A 7,307-nucleotide genomic window follows, 5' to 3' on the forward strand; every position below is an offset into this window, starting at 1 on the left:
GGACTTTAAATTCTCAGTGCGCAACCAGTGAGAAGCTGTGATTTTTTACTTACACGCTAAGTGAAATGATGACTCTTTGAACGCGTCGGTAACATGAAATCACTGTGTGGAGGAATGACGGCCTCCACACGTATATTTATTACCATGATGCGTTTGGGAGAACATTCTGTCTAAGCAGGCTCTCTTGTGAACGTACTGTCAGCCTTGCAGAGGGCGGGCTTTTTATGTGAAGTTTAACCCTGGACTTAAAAAAAAAAAAGGTTTGCTTTTCTTTTGTTATGACCCCTTCCAAAAGTCTCTGTGTGTGCATTGAATTGTAGAATGCCGCCCGCCTTGGCCTTTCCTCCCTGTCCCTCTCAGTTGGAGAGTATCTGTATATCTTTGCATGGTCTTCACTGGGATCCTACTTAATCTTTGTTTTGCCACGAAATTCAAACTTGCTTGTATTTGTTTAAAAAACTTTTAGAACATAGTATATTTGCAGTATTGCATAGGATTTTTTTCCTCCAATTTTTAAATCATTACATGGGACTTTTGTGTGGTTAATTTGCCTTTTGATGTTGGGTTTGCTCCCCACCCCACCCCCACCCCCCCGCCGCTGCAAACTGAGATGTTTTGATATCTTAAATATCTAGCTATGATTTTAAGATCTAAAGATTATTTGGAGTTAAAACCATCAGAGTCAGGGTCTTGTGGCTCACGTCTCGTGCTCTGGTTGATAAATAGTCTTTTATAGCAGTATGGAGAAGCACTTTGGCAAACTTGAAGCAGCTGTTTGTCTTTCTGCCCTGCAGGGAAGTTTCTCAACCTCCACCCCCTGGACAGTTTGGGCTAGACAAAGTTCCCTGCGGTGGGGGCTGCCCTGCACGTTGCGGGATGTTTACTGGGGTCACAGCAGTTCCTTTCTCCTCACTTGTGACAACCACCATTGTCAAATGTCCCCTAGGGGACAGAAATCACTCCTGAGTGAGAACCATTACCCTTCCGTGGTGAAATCCCACTTCTGGAATGTTCTGGGTGGGAGAGAGTTAAGGATGAGGCTAGCCCGCTCTTAGTGTATTTGCAGATGTTGCTGTGGCCAACTGCTCATTGTTCTCCTCCCCACCTCATTAGACGCTTCTGCCAACCATGATTCATGGAACGATTTCTTATGGCTGAGTCATCTGTGGCTTTTCAGTTTCCTTACTAGCTTTCCTTAGCTAAAGCTGTCTTGCTTTTAGCTAAAGTATTTTGAAGAGAAAAACAAACCAACAGCCAAGATCTTTTACAAATGAAGGAATACTTGCAATACCATATTTTCCTAATGATCTTCACCAACCGCCATAACATGGTAGGCCTGTTCTTTGTTGCGTATGCCTTCTCTACCTCCTCCATCAGAAGCGTCCCCTCTTCAGCCCTGCTAAAGAGCCTGCTAGAGGGGGAGACAGGGTACCTTTGAGCAGCACTTTGTGAAATCTAATGGTTTGGCCACTGGTAGTTCAAGAACTTTCCCCCCCCTCAGGATTTCTAAAGAGCATGTTGACATGTGGCTGTCTTCTTCTCTTTACAGATCGCAACGAAAGAAATAAGCCAGAGCACCGTTCTTCAAGGTATGAATTCCTAGCACTGACTAATTCTATCTATAGCTTTCTCGTTGGGAAAAAAAAAATACTGTTTGAAGGCAATGGAAGTACGGGTCCCTTTTAGTCGCTCGGTGTGGCATTCAAAGATGCTGCGCCAGGGCGCTCGTGTTCGTTCCCTGGACAGCAGTCTCTGCCTAAAAGTATTGACGGTCCTGAAAGACACGTTGCATTTTCAGAATTCCTGTTAATAGCAGGTAAACCTTCACCAACCGCCATAACATGGTAGGCCTGTTCATGAACAAATGCTTTCGGCCCTGTTTCCTCTTTGCTGGCGAATGTTCTACCCTTCTTCTCAACAAGTCTTCACAATGCATAATGCTTTGCCTGCAAAACTGGAAAAGGCCCATTGTAGAAATTTAGAAAGATGAAAATTGCAAAGCGTTAGTTCAAACAACAACAACGGCAACAACACGCAGCTTGACCTTCCACCATGGAGAGATGGCTTGAATACAACTATGGCTACACTATGTTTACTCATAGATTATTATCAGTGTGTCTGTGTCCAGATCAAGGTTCTGTCACCGGAACCCCTCACCCACATCATCAGACAGTGTGCTTTACTGGACTTTGACCAACACTGAAGACTATCCTGAAAAATACCTGTCAGTCGGCTGCTAACTGCAAGGTCCAGGTCAAAACTGGAGCAGCTGCTCCTGGGTAGAGAGACTGGACGTCCACTCCACTCCCGTAAGGTGCACAACGCTCTGGGAAACTCACCGGGAGAGTCCTGTGGGGTGGTGATGAGTCCCCAAGACCCAGTGAGAGTGACTCTTTGCTTTGGTCAGTCTTGTACATTGAAAATCGTCTAGTCCCACCAAAATAGACTGTGGGACCCCACAGACAACCGGAAAATGCTCCTAAAGGTCAACAAACAGACCTTGAACTATTTATAGGCTTTCCTCCTTTTTTTTTTGTTGGTGTTGGTGTTGGTGTTTCGTTGGTGTTTTATTTTCTTTTGCTCTGTCTTGTTTTTGTGTAAATCACTGCCTCTGCATGTCTGTCTAGATAAGATAGGCGGGATCAACAATCCGGAGGAGATGCCACCAAGTCCGTTCCAACTCACAACGTCCTTATGTGCAACAAAAGGAAAAGCCACCCTGCAGGACCACCCTCGCAATCATTGCTGTCCCCGAGCCCATTATTACAGCCACTGTGTCAATTCATCTTCTTGAGGGTCTTCCTCTACTACCGAACATGATGTTGGTTTCCGGTCCCATTTCCACAGTAGGGGAGGCAACGTCTCAGGAGCTTCGCTTATAGGGAGCATTCTGGCTGCACTTGACCAAGACAGATTTGTTTGTTCTTCCGGCAGTGGAGGTTACTTCAGTATTCCTTATTCCGTCGTCCTTATTCTTTTAGGTGCATATGAGACACTTGAAAATATTATGGCTTGGGCCAGGTGCACCTCATTCCTCAGTGTCAACATTGCCCAACACTTTAGCGAGGGCTTGTGCAGTGGATTTACCCAGTACAGTATGCTGGGACTTCTTGACTGCTGCGTCTACAGGCATTGATTGTAGAGCCAAATACAATGAAATCCTGGACAACTGAAGTATTTTCCAAATTTATCATTATGGTGCTTATTGGCCCAGTTGTGAGAATTTTTGTTTTCTCTCTGTTGAGATGTGATTCATCTTGAAGGTTGTAATCTTTTATTTTCATCAGTAAGCTTTAAGTCTCTGATTTTAGCAAGCAAGGTTATGACATCTGTGTATTCCGGGTTGTTAAGGACACTGCCTCAAATCTTAATATTCATGCTGTCTATCTTCTTGGATTATTTATAGGAATATTGTTAGGTAGGTGAATATCCTTATTCTTTTTTTTAAATCATTTTATTAGACACTTGTACAACTCTTATCACAATTCATACATCCATCCATTGTGTCAACATTTGTACATTTGTTGCCATCATCCTCAAAATATGTTCCTTCTACTTGAGCCCTTGGTATCAGCTTCTCATTTTTCCCCTCCCTCCCTCAAGAACCCTTGATAATTTATTAATTATTGTTATTTTTTCATGTCTTACACTGTTCAATGCCTCCCTTCATCCACTTTTCTGTTGTCCATCCTCCAGTGAGGGGGTTATATGTAGATCATTGTGATAGGTTCTCCCTTTCTACCCCACCTTCCGTTTCCCCTCCTGGTATCACTACTCTCAATATCAGTCCTGAGGGCTTTATCTGTCCTGGATTCCTTGTGTTTCCAGCTCTTTTTTTTTTTTCCCTAGTTCTTTTTTTTTCTTTCTATGTTTCCAGCTCTTATATGTACCCGTGTACAACCTCTGATCTAGCCGGATTTGTAAGGTAGAATTGGGATCATGATAGTGGGGGTGGGGTGGGGTAATGAGGAAGCTTTAAAGAACTAGAGGAAAGTTGTATGTTTCATCAGTGCTACACTGCACCCTGACTGGCTCATCTCCCTCCTGCGACCCTTCTGTAAGGGGAAGTCCAGTTATTCTTAAGAGCTACATACCAAAGTATTAGGGATGATGTAGCCACATGTTTGCAATCCACTTTCAAATAATTCAGGGTGGCAGGCAGGAAGGTGGGGCGGGGCAGTGGAAAAAGCAGAGAGAGAGCATGTAATCCAGGAAGAAGTAAATGTAGGAAAATATTAACAAGGAAACTGTATTGTAACTGATCGACTGCTCACATCAAACTATAAAATGGAGGGTAGTTACAGTATATTAGTTTATGGAAAAACAATCAGTCCAATGTCTGCCAACCCACTGAGAACCATAGTCTAGCCTAATTGTCACATACATTAACCGTCATATCTATTTCTCAAGAGTTTACCCAAGATTGTGCTGTGCTGTGACAACGAATGGGAAAGGCCTGTGTCCCCGGGAAAGCCATGTTTCTGTCACAGATAGCTGCCCCGACAGGCACTGACCTGCCCCTCCCCTGCTCCTCTCAGCCTTGAGGGGCCACGCTCCAGGCCTGCACTGCACCCTGCAGATTAATACCTGCTGCACTAACAAGGCAGAAAGAAAAACTATATAAACAAAGAGTCACTCGTTTTTGGTTTGTGTGTTCGTTCTTCTCAGGCCGTTAAGCAAGTGTAATGGCTCAGGCTCAAAGCCTAGCAAGAACAAGAGAAAGGCATTCCTTTAGTTCAGGTTTTTACAAGACCAAGCAGTCTAGAGCTTGGCAAGTGAGAGGCAAATAAATCTGGGACGTCTGCCTTGTTCTCTTATTTTGGTGCTGAAATAAAACGGGGAGTAAATCTCTTGTCAATGTAGGAAAGGTTTCATCAGGCATAGGCCAACGCTAAGACACCAAATTAACGCGTACCATTGAAACATGTTAAGAGAATTGCTGGAGTACTGGGGTGCTTCTTGATTAATTTGATTTAATGTTGGATTTTTCCCCCTCCATTCTTGCTGATTGATTAATGTGGAAGTCAGAAATACCTGAATTCTTCTTGTCTCAGCTTTATTGGTTTAAGTACACCATTTGCCAAATTGATGTCCCATGGAGTATTTTTCAGCAGAATATTAATTAAGATGTCAAGACATTAATAGTCCTGTGTAAGAGAAGTTTGTACAATGGTGAGTTAAACCAGTGTACATCCTCTGGTCTAGCCAGACTTGCAAGGTAGGATTCGTATCATGATAGTGGGAGCGGGGAAGAAACATTTAGGAACTAGAGGAATGTTGTATTTTTCATCTTTGTTACATTGCACCCTGATTCTCCTCCCCGCGACCCCTCTGTAAGGGGATCTCCAGTGGCCTACTAATGGGCTTTGGGTCTCCACTCTGCACTCCCTCCATCATTCACTATGGTAAGAGTGAAACACACTTTTGTACCTATGTTGCCATAGGAACTGAAAATACAGGGAATCCAGGGCGGATGAGCCCTACAGGACCAGTGGTGTGAGTGGCGATACAGGGAGGGTAGAGGGAGAGTGGGTAGGAAAGAGGGAACCGATTACAAGGAACTATATGTGACCTCCTCCCTGGGGGACGGACAACAGAAAAGTGGGTTGGACAGGGCAAGATATGACAAAATAACAATTTATAAATTATCAAGGGCTCATGAGGGAGGGGGGAGCGGCGAGGGAGGGGGGAAATGAGGACCTAGTGGAGAGGAAATGTTTTGAGAATGATGAGGGCAATGAATGTACAAATGTGCTTTACACAATTGATATATGTATGGATTGTGATAAGAGTTGTATGAGCCCCTAATAAAATGATTTTTAAAAAATTTTAAAAAGAGATAATTTAAGGTGTTCTGACATAGTGCTAAACAAGATTTTTATGGTTAGTCGGATCTCTTAGAAATCACTAATTAAAAGCTTTTTCACTTTTAAAAAAAAGTGTGTTTGATACAATTGATGTATGGGTTGTAAGAGCTGTAAGAGCCCCCAATAAAACAATTTATTTTAAAAAGAAAGAAAGAAAGAAACATTCTTTCACCGGTGCCCAAGAAGTTACACAGTTCTGTTTAGACTAAGAAAACTACAGCTCTAGGAATCAATGTAGGTAAATCTCAAAACCCCCATTTTGGCAAATACAAAGCAAACTGTAGAGGGATAGGTATGGTAAGATACTGTGTATATAACACCAAAGGCCAAACCTGGCCACTCATATGTGTAGCTAACAGTTTTACCGGGACTGGGCTCTGTCCATCTGTTTGCAAGTAGCCCTGGTACAGCCGTAGAGTTGAATAGCTGCAACAGGGACAGTATGACAGACAGGCCAAGTGAAACTGTACTCTCTGGCCCATTCTAGAGAAATTTTGCGGACTCCCAACACAAAGTTTTCTCGCGGGCAAAATCAGTATGTTTTATGTAGGCTATTGATGATGACATATTAGTAAAAGTATTAAATGCATGGAAATGATAACGTGATTTTAGTCTACTGATTATGAAAAGATGAGAGCTTGGGGAAGGGTCCAGAGGAAACTTGAAATGTATCTGTACTGCTTTCTTCCTTAAAGCTGAGTAATGAGCTCTGTAATCGTATCTAAAGGCTAAAAATCCCAGAAAATTTGATATTTGGAAACAAGGGGCCTCCCAAGAAGACCTTGGATTTTGTGGCACTGATAAAATTGTTTTTACTGAAAAATCAAAAGTATCTTTGATTATTTCTGAAAGGAAAACGAAAAGAAAAAAATAGCAAAGCGAAGAAAAAAAATAGCAAAGAAGTTCAGGGAAAAGCGATGTTTGAATCAAACCAAGCCAAACTCACTGCCATCAAGTGTGTTACAACTGAGAGCATAGGGCAGCGTAGAACTGCCCTGTAGGTTTCCTGCGCTGTAGCTCCTGACAGAAACAGGAAGCCTTTCTCCCAGTAATTGAAAACTGTGCCTTTGTCACCGCAGCTGGTGGGTACTAGATGATGAGTCAGGTAGCTAACAACTAAGTTAGTAGTTCAAACCCACCAGCTGCCCCTTGTGAGACTTCTGTTCCCATAGAGATTACAGCTTGGGGGACCCACAGGGGCAATTCTGCGCTGCCCTAGAAGGTTGGTGTGGGTCAGAATTGACTCAATGGCAATGAATTGTTTGTTGTTGTTGTTGTTGTTCATATTCTGATCCTTTGATTCCCTTTACTCAAAGCACAATCTGTTGCTCTGGATTGACACTGTTTTACAAGTAACAGATGAGAACATTTTAACACTACAGAAAGATGTGGCCTCCCAGGAGCACTGGTGGTGTAGTGGATTACCCATTGAGCTGCTAA

The 7,307-nt window shown here is 43.0% G+C and overlaps 1 protein-coding gene across 1 annotated transcript in view; it reads left to right on the top strand.

Moving 5' to 3' along the window:
* The first annotated feature begins 1,557 nt into the window (after positions 1–1,557).
* The window catches only part of SH3D19 (SH3 domain containing 19), a 125,311-nt gene continuing 119,561 nt past the window's right edge, over positions 1,558–7,307 (top strand). Inside the window, exon 1 of the mRNA XM_045295805.1 lies at positions 1,558–1,589. The gene's annotated coding sequence lies outside the window, so the exon portion shown is untranslated. The remainder of the gene's footprint in view (positions 1,590–7,307) is intronic.

This window comes from Echinops telfairi, unplaced genomic scaffold (genome assembly GCF_000313985.2).
Source record: "Echinops telfairi isolate 266 unplaced genomic scaffold, ASM31398v2 ScPeMD7_5868;HRSCAF=6743_1, whole genome shotgun sequence".
NCBI lineage: Eukaryota > Metazoa > Chordata > Mammalia > Afrosoricida > Tenrecidae > Echinops > Echinops telfairi.